We start from the raw sequence: 7,622 nt of genomic DNA, 5'->3' as shown, positions 1-7,622 counted from the left end.
CTATCTATCTATCTATCTATCTATCTATCTATCTATCTATCCTAAACCGTCTTTTTGTATGTATTTAAAAACGGTTTCCTGCTTATATCTATCTATCTATCTATCTATCTAGCTAGCTAGCTAGCTAGCTAGTTAGCTAGCTAGCTGTTTATCCTAGACTGTTTCTTTGTATGTATTTAAATACGGTTTCCTGCTTAGATCTATCTATCTATCTATCTATCTATCTATCTATCCATCCATCCATCCATCCATCCTAGACTGTTTCTTTGTATGTATTTGAGTACGATTTAAACTATCTATATATCCTTTCCTGCTCAGATCTAACTTTCTATCTATCGAGTGAGTATGTATTATGTATCTATCTTTTTATCTCTCTATTTTAAACTCATCATTTGTATATATTTGAAGGGTATATCTATATTTACTATCTATCTCTCCCTCCCTTTCAATCCTTCTCCTCTCTCTATATATATATATTTGTAGTCATCGACACACAGTCCTGTTTCGTTGTATCACAACTCATCAGTGCCGCTAGACTAGCATCTCTCCCAAGCCAAGGATTGAATCTAGAACCGTCGTGCTGACAGTCGGCAGTTCTCCCACTTGACCATGGAATTGACGCCCGTAAATAACTCGTCGGAATGTCTATTTAAATAGACACCGCCACCACTTTTATAGTGCTCAATTCGCATTTTCAGCCAATTAAGTAGCGGGTGAGATTATTTACGACAGTGCTCTACCCAAAGGGGGGGGGCTTAATATATATATATATATATATATATATATATAACTATCAACTTATCTCTCTATCCTAAACTTATCATTTGTATATATTTGAGGACGGTACTATCTATCTATATTTTTCCTATCTATCTATCTATCTGTCTATCCCTCCCTTTCAATCGTTCTCTCTCTCTCTCTCTCTCTCTCTCTCTCTCTCTCTGTATATATATATATATATATATATATATATATAGCTTTCTGTCTATCTATCTTCCTATCAACTTATCGCGGCATGGTTTCCCACCGTGACATTCGGGCAGTAAAAAAAAAGAATGAGCACATTCAAATACTGACCAATTTCTCTTCGATTCACAGCTATGCCATTTCGATGACCTACTACAAGAACCGCTTGCGTCATCTTAATCTCCTTCCTTTTGAAATGATGGTTTTGTCGTGAGCAGAGTTCACTTTTGCGCCCACTCGTCTTCATATCGGAAGTACACAGGACGCGCATGCGTGAATCATTCGGCATTGTTCTCTTTTCATTTCTCCTCCTGACTTCTGAAAGCTGGCCGGCGACAAAGGATGAAGATGGTTTGATGAGATTGTTCAGAAAAAACAGCGAGCGGTAGCCTTCATCCGAAATGGCGTCTCTTTAAAAATAAAAGGACTATCAGGGCTACCTGAGATTGCCCGGGGACAAAAAAAAAAACAACAACAAAAAAAAAAAATAAAAAACAACAACAACTAAATATGAAATGCTAAATAATGTTAAGTTTCTCAGTGCCATCCCAAAGAGAAATTCCTTGTTTTTTTATATATTGTTTTACTTTTTATTTTTTTTCTATAGGAGTCACCACTTATGAAGGCTCGGGAACCACTCAAGGATAAGAGTTAATGAGTGTGCGGTAGTCAATGGGACTATATCGTAGTAATCGTTAGTAGTGGAAATTTGGTAAATTGGTTTACTTAAGAAAACAGCTAATTAAGACCGTTTTTACGTTGAACTTGAAGACGGCCGTGTTGTATCCAGTTGGAAAGCAGACAAATGGAATAGAGTTCCACAGGCGTGCAGTTCTAAGAATGAAACTTTGTTCATGGAATCCACGTTTAGGTTTAGGCATAGACGAAGAGTGGGATAAATTAATTGATAGTGGTTTAAGCTTGATGAGTTTTTTTTTTTCGTCACAGTTTGGCTAAGGGAGATTGGAGCTCAGACGAGCACTTGCCATGAAAATAAAGCAAATAGAGCAGAGACAGGCTTAAAACGTTTCTATACAGGTAGAGAAATGCATCGGCAGTGAGATAACTATTGAACGGGTAGATCCATCTACTTTTCCAGCGACCTCGGCAATGGATTTGATGTACGTGTACCGTTTCAAATCAGTAAAGATCAGAAAAAGAAGCTTATCTAAACAAAATATATATGAACGGTGAATAAATAAAGCTTAGGGGGCTTTCATAGCATTATTGTAAATTCAAAATCTAATGAGCTCCTCCATCTTGATGTTCACTCATTTTAACCTTATCTTTCTCTCTCTCTCACACACACACACACACACACACACACACACACATATATATATATAACTACTTAATTTACTCACATAAATTAATATACGAAAGTATAGATTTATGCGTAAAATTTAAGTATTTACTTCAAAAGTGCTCAATATGTAGGTAGAGCTAGTTAGTAATTTATAAAATATATATGGCGATTAAGCTACACTGAATATTCCGCGTTTCATCCACTCTAGGACTCTTCAAGCTTATGCGCGAATTCTGTGGTTGTTTATCGTTTTTATATGCTCCTCTTCTATTGAGATTTTAGTTAGCCAATCAGCTTTCTAGTTTACAAGATAAAATTTACCCTAGGATAGCGATACAAAATAGTTTTAAAATTAACAAAAACAATAGAAAATAAACAAATAAATGAATTAAATAAACATGAACATACATAAACGATCACACATATATGTATGTATATATATATATATGTATATATCTACATATATGTATGTACACAAATATTTATATATAAACTAACATAAAAAACACTAACCTCGTTTTAAAAAAGATCAAGAAACTAAATAGAGCACACACAAAGGAACAGGTCAACCAGAGGCCAAATAGGCCTTTCTCCGATAAATGCATGCTCATTGGCTGATAGGAAGGGCGCGGTGGATACTAGAAAGCTGATTGGCTAACTAAAATCTCAATTGAAGAGGAGCATATAAAAACGATAAACAACCACAGAATTCGCGCATAAGCCTGAAGAGTCCTAGAGAGGATGAAACGCGGAATATTCAGTGTAGCTTAATCGCCATATATATTTTATAAATTACTATATATATATATATATATATATTTGTGTAGAAATATATTTTTTTATAATATCTATCAATCCTTATTTAAGAAGCCCAATGTAATTACAGAGCAATATAGAGAATAAATGGCAAACAGTTGTATTCCAAAATTCATGCTGTTTACCATCTTATAACTTATTCCTTTAATTCAGTTGACTTATACAATTCTTGACAGTATCTGTTTCGTAGCGCAAAATCAGTCACTTAATTATTATATCAATCAGTGAATCTATTATGCCCTTAACTCATCAGAAGAAATAGCAACAATCAATCCGTTAAAAGGAATTGAAATGTGACTTGACATGATTAAAATCCGAAAATTGGAAGAGAAACTGCAAATACCTTTTTATTTCTCCATTACGCCATATTTAATTTTTATCAAACAAAGTCATTAAACCCAACTATTCGTAGTAACAATTTTATTTAATTTATGAATTTTCTAACAAAATGTTCTATTTAATAATTAGTAAATTTATTAATTCTTATTTGTGTATGCATACTTGTGAAAAACATATCAATAAATTATAAACTATTATACATGTTTGTATATACGAAACTAAACTAAGCTAAACCACAAAAACAAAAAAAAAGATTGATCATTACGGTCGGTTATCATAACTAATCTATTAATTAGAATTGAAAACAATACATAATTTAATTCTGTTAGCTATTATAATTTTTAAAATTATGCAATTAAAAAAAAACTATACTTACGATGTTGGAATAATAATTAAAAAAATTAATTAAATATGCTATCAATACAATTATTGTTTAAAATTTATTAAATAACGGTTTTTAATAGAACACTTATAACAATTCTCTCCCTAGAAACATTGACTAAGAAACCGCTATTTAATAAAATGACGTTTTTCTTAATGTAATATGCAAATGAGATGATTACTTTATATATAGAAATAAATGAGAGAGTAAAGTAAGGAAGCTTTTGTATATATTAATCAAATTGTGAAGAAACAAACAAATAATCAAACAAACATAACCCTTATCCCTGAATGGCTTCCGGGCCTTGATAAGTGGTGACCACCATGTAAAAAAACAAAAAACAAAAAAAAAACAAGACAGGAATACGAATATATATATATATATATATATATATATATATATATATATATATATATATGATAGCTGATTTTCTGACCGAAAACCGATTAAAAAGATTTTACCAAATCTCAATAACCCTTAGTCATAAAACACACTGACTAAAAAAATCACCCTGAAGAAGTTCGAGTGTTACATCAATTGAAACATCGCGCAAATAACACCCAAGAAATACAGGTCATGAATTCTCATCTCAAAAATTAAAAAAAAAATCTAGTATATAAGAGGCTACATGTGTGTCTGTCTGCCTCCATATTTTCAAACTATATCTCAACGGAAACAAAAAGTCGTAAAGCGGCGCTAGGCACCTCAAATGATCAGATTTTTTATGGGTGTTTAAAATAGCTTTTAAGAGGTAAAAAATTGGTCCAAATTGAAAAAATCGTTAAACATACTGAATATTTTAGTTTATTTTTTTTTATTTTTTATCAGTCCATATGTGTGTCACGTTGCTACAATGGTAATGCCACCAGCTTTGAATGCGACAGTGTTGATTTCAATTCTAGCTGGTGGCACCAAAAACTTTTGTAAATCACGACTCTATAATAATATATACGGAACATGGACAAATTAAAATATCATATTTAAGCATATTTTACGCCAGGGCAAAGCTGGGCGCCCTATCCCCAACTAGTGTTATAATAAAAAAAAATTTTTGTGGGCCAGATCCGACCTGCGGGCTGTATGTCTCTTTCCTTTTATTCTAGAGTGTTGTACTTTTAATATGATCAAATTTCATGTTATCCGTCTCATACGCGAGGTCGCGAAAGAATGACCCGTGAGCGCCTTGATCGAGGAACTAATGTCCTAAGGCGGAATAGGGCGAGCCAGAATCACTTTACTGGACGAAATATAATCTTTCCACCAACAGTAGACCCTGATAACAATCTCGCCCAAGATAATGGGGTTTTCGGCCTTAATGAGGAAATGAAACGACAGGCTTTTTGTTAAGTTCTTGGTGAACAGGTGCTCAGCTATCGGGAAATTAGTGACACATTGCGTACTTAATCTTTTCCTGTTTTTTCGTTAACTCATCTACACTCAAACTCTGGTAGTCTATTTCCCTCAACCTTCTCTCTCTCATTATCTCTCTCTCTTATATATATATATGCATATATATATATATATATATATATATATATATATATATATATATATATATATATATATATATATAATGTGTATATATATTTATATGTACGTATGTATGTATCTATCTATCTATTTATCTATCTATATATACATACATATATATGTATATATATATAGACACATATACATATACATAGATACACACACACACTGATATACATACACACATACATACATAGATATGTTTATATATATATGCATACATACACACATATATGTGTATATATATATATACAGAACACTTATATATAACTATACTTACACGTGCGCGCGCACACACACACACACACACACACACACACACACACACACACACACACACACACATATATATATATATATATATATATTGATTGTTGGAGAGCTATTGGCTACACATTAGCAAACGTGTTTCAATGACCCCCCAGTAGGGTAAATCACCTCATCAGGCCAAAAACCATGCTGGGGGGTCATTGAAACACGTTTGCTAATGTGTAGCCAATAGCTCTCCAACAATCAATATATTGTTCTGTTTCATGCATTGAGCACTCTTTGGAATGACATATTGTGTTGTTGTTATGAGTTACTGAAAAATTCTACCAACAGTATAATATATATATATATATATATATATATATATATATATATATATATATATATATATATATATATACACACGAGCAAACAGTTGATAAAACATGTTAAAAAACACTTTGAAATGAGTTAAAAACATATTTAATCTGAAAAGGAAACACTAGATAAGTGGATAGTCCTTAATCCCACGGAGTTTCGAAGAAATATTTTCCTTCTCATCAGAGGGTAGGAATTAGCAAAATGCGGGATCGGATTTTGCATGCAAAAGTATTTGATGAAACAACAAGTAAGTCAAAGATCTTACTTGAAAACAAAAAAAGTAAAGCAGAGGGAATATGGTGAAGAAAAAGGTGATTACACGTGAATGGATAGTCTGGTGGAAGATAAATAATCTAGTGACGGTAAAATCCAAATATGTAACTTCAAGTAAGTTATTTGTAATTTATTATTTTATATATATATATATATATAAACATTTCTATGGTAAGAATAACCTATCTGGAAAAAAAGCTCTACCCGATTAAGAGGAGCAAACAACAGAATAAATTATGAATAAAAAAAGGAAAGTTACATATGAGCACTATCATATAACAAGCGTTACATAAAGAGGAATAAGGGATACAAATTTTTGCATTTCGAAGGAGAACAAGCCATTAAACGGAAAAATGACTGCACTAACATTTAGCTTCAAAATGCCATGGCCTAAAAAGGTTTCACTCTTATGTATCTGTAACCTTCAATTGTTTGATAATATAATAATGTTTCTATGTCATTTTAGTCAGTATCTTCTTCATATATTATATACTAGCAGATTTACCCTACGTTGCCCGGTATAAAATGTAACTTTAAATTCTTTTCAAAAATAAAGTAAAAAAAAAAGCAGAAATAAACCGAGACATGCAAGTATTGTGTTTTTTTCTAAAGGGTTCACTTCTTGTAAGTAAAAAAAAAAAAAAACAGAAATAAACCGAGACGTGCAAGAATTATTTTTTTCTAAAGAGTTCACTTCTTGTAAGTAAAAAAAAAACAGAAATAAATCGAGACATGCAAGTATTGTGTTTTTTTTTCTAAAGTGTTCACTTCTGGTAAGTAAAAAAAAAAACAGAAATAAACCGAGACTTGCTAGTATTGCTTTTTTTCTAAAGAGTTCACTTCTTGTAAGTAAAAAATACAGAAATAAACCGAGACGTGCAATTATTTTTTTTTCTAAAGAGTTCACTTCTTGTAAGTAAAGAAATACAGAAATAAACCGAGACGTGCAAGTATGGCTTTTTTCTAAAGACTTCACTTCTTGTAAGTAAAAAGAACAGAAAAAACCGAGACATGCAAGAATTATGGTGTTTCTAAAGAGTTCACTTCTTGTAAGTAAAAAAAACAAACAAAAATAAACCGAGACGTGCAAGTATTGTTTTTTTCTAAAGAGTTTCTTGTAAGAAAAAAAACAGAAATAAACCTACACATGCAAGAATTATGTTTTTTTTCTAAAGAGTTCACTTCTTGTAAGTAAAAAAAAAATTAACCGAAGCATGTAAGAATTATTTTTTTCTAAAGAGTTCACTTCTTGTAAGTAAAAAAAAAAAGAAATAAACCGAGACATGCAAGTATTGTTTTTTTTTCTAAAGAGTTCACTTCTTGTAAGTAAAAAAAAACAGAAATAAACCGAGACGAGCAAGTATTGTTTTTTTTTCTAAA

This window comes from Euprymna scolopes, unplaced genomic scaffold (assembly GCF_053919585.1).
Source record: "Euprymna scolopes isolate OS-2025 unplaced genomic scaffold, ASM5391958v1 sca707, whole genome shotgun sequence".
NCBI classification, from domain to species: Eukaryota; Metazoa; Mollusca; class Cephalopoda; order Sepiida; family Sepiolidae; genus Euprymna; species Euprymna scolopes.
The sequence above is the reverse complement of the archived record's forward strand: the minus strand, read 5'-3'. Positions refer to the sequence as shown.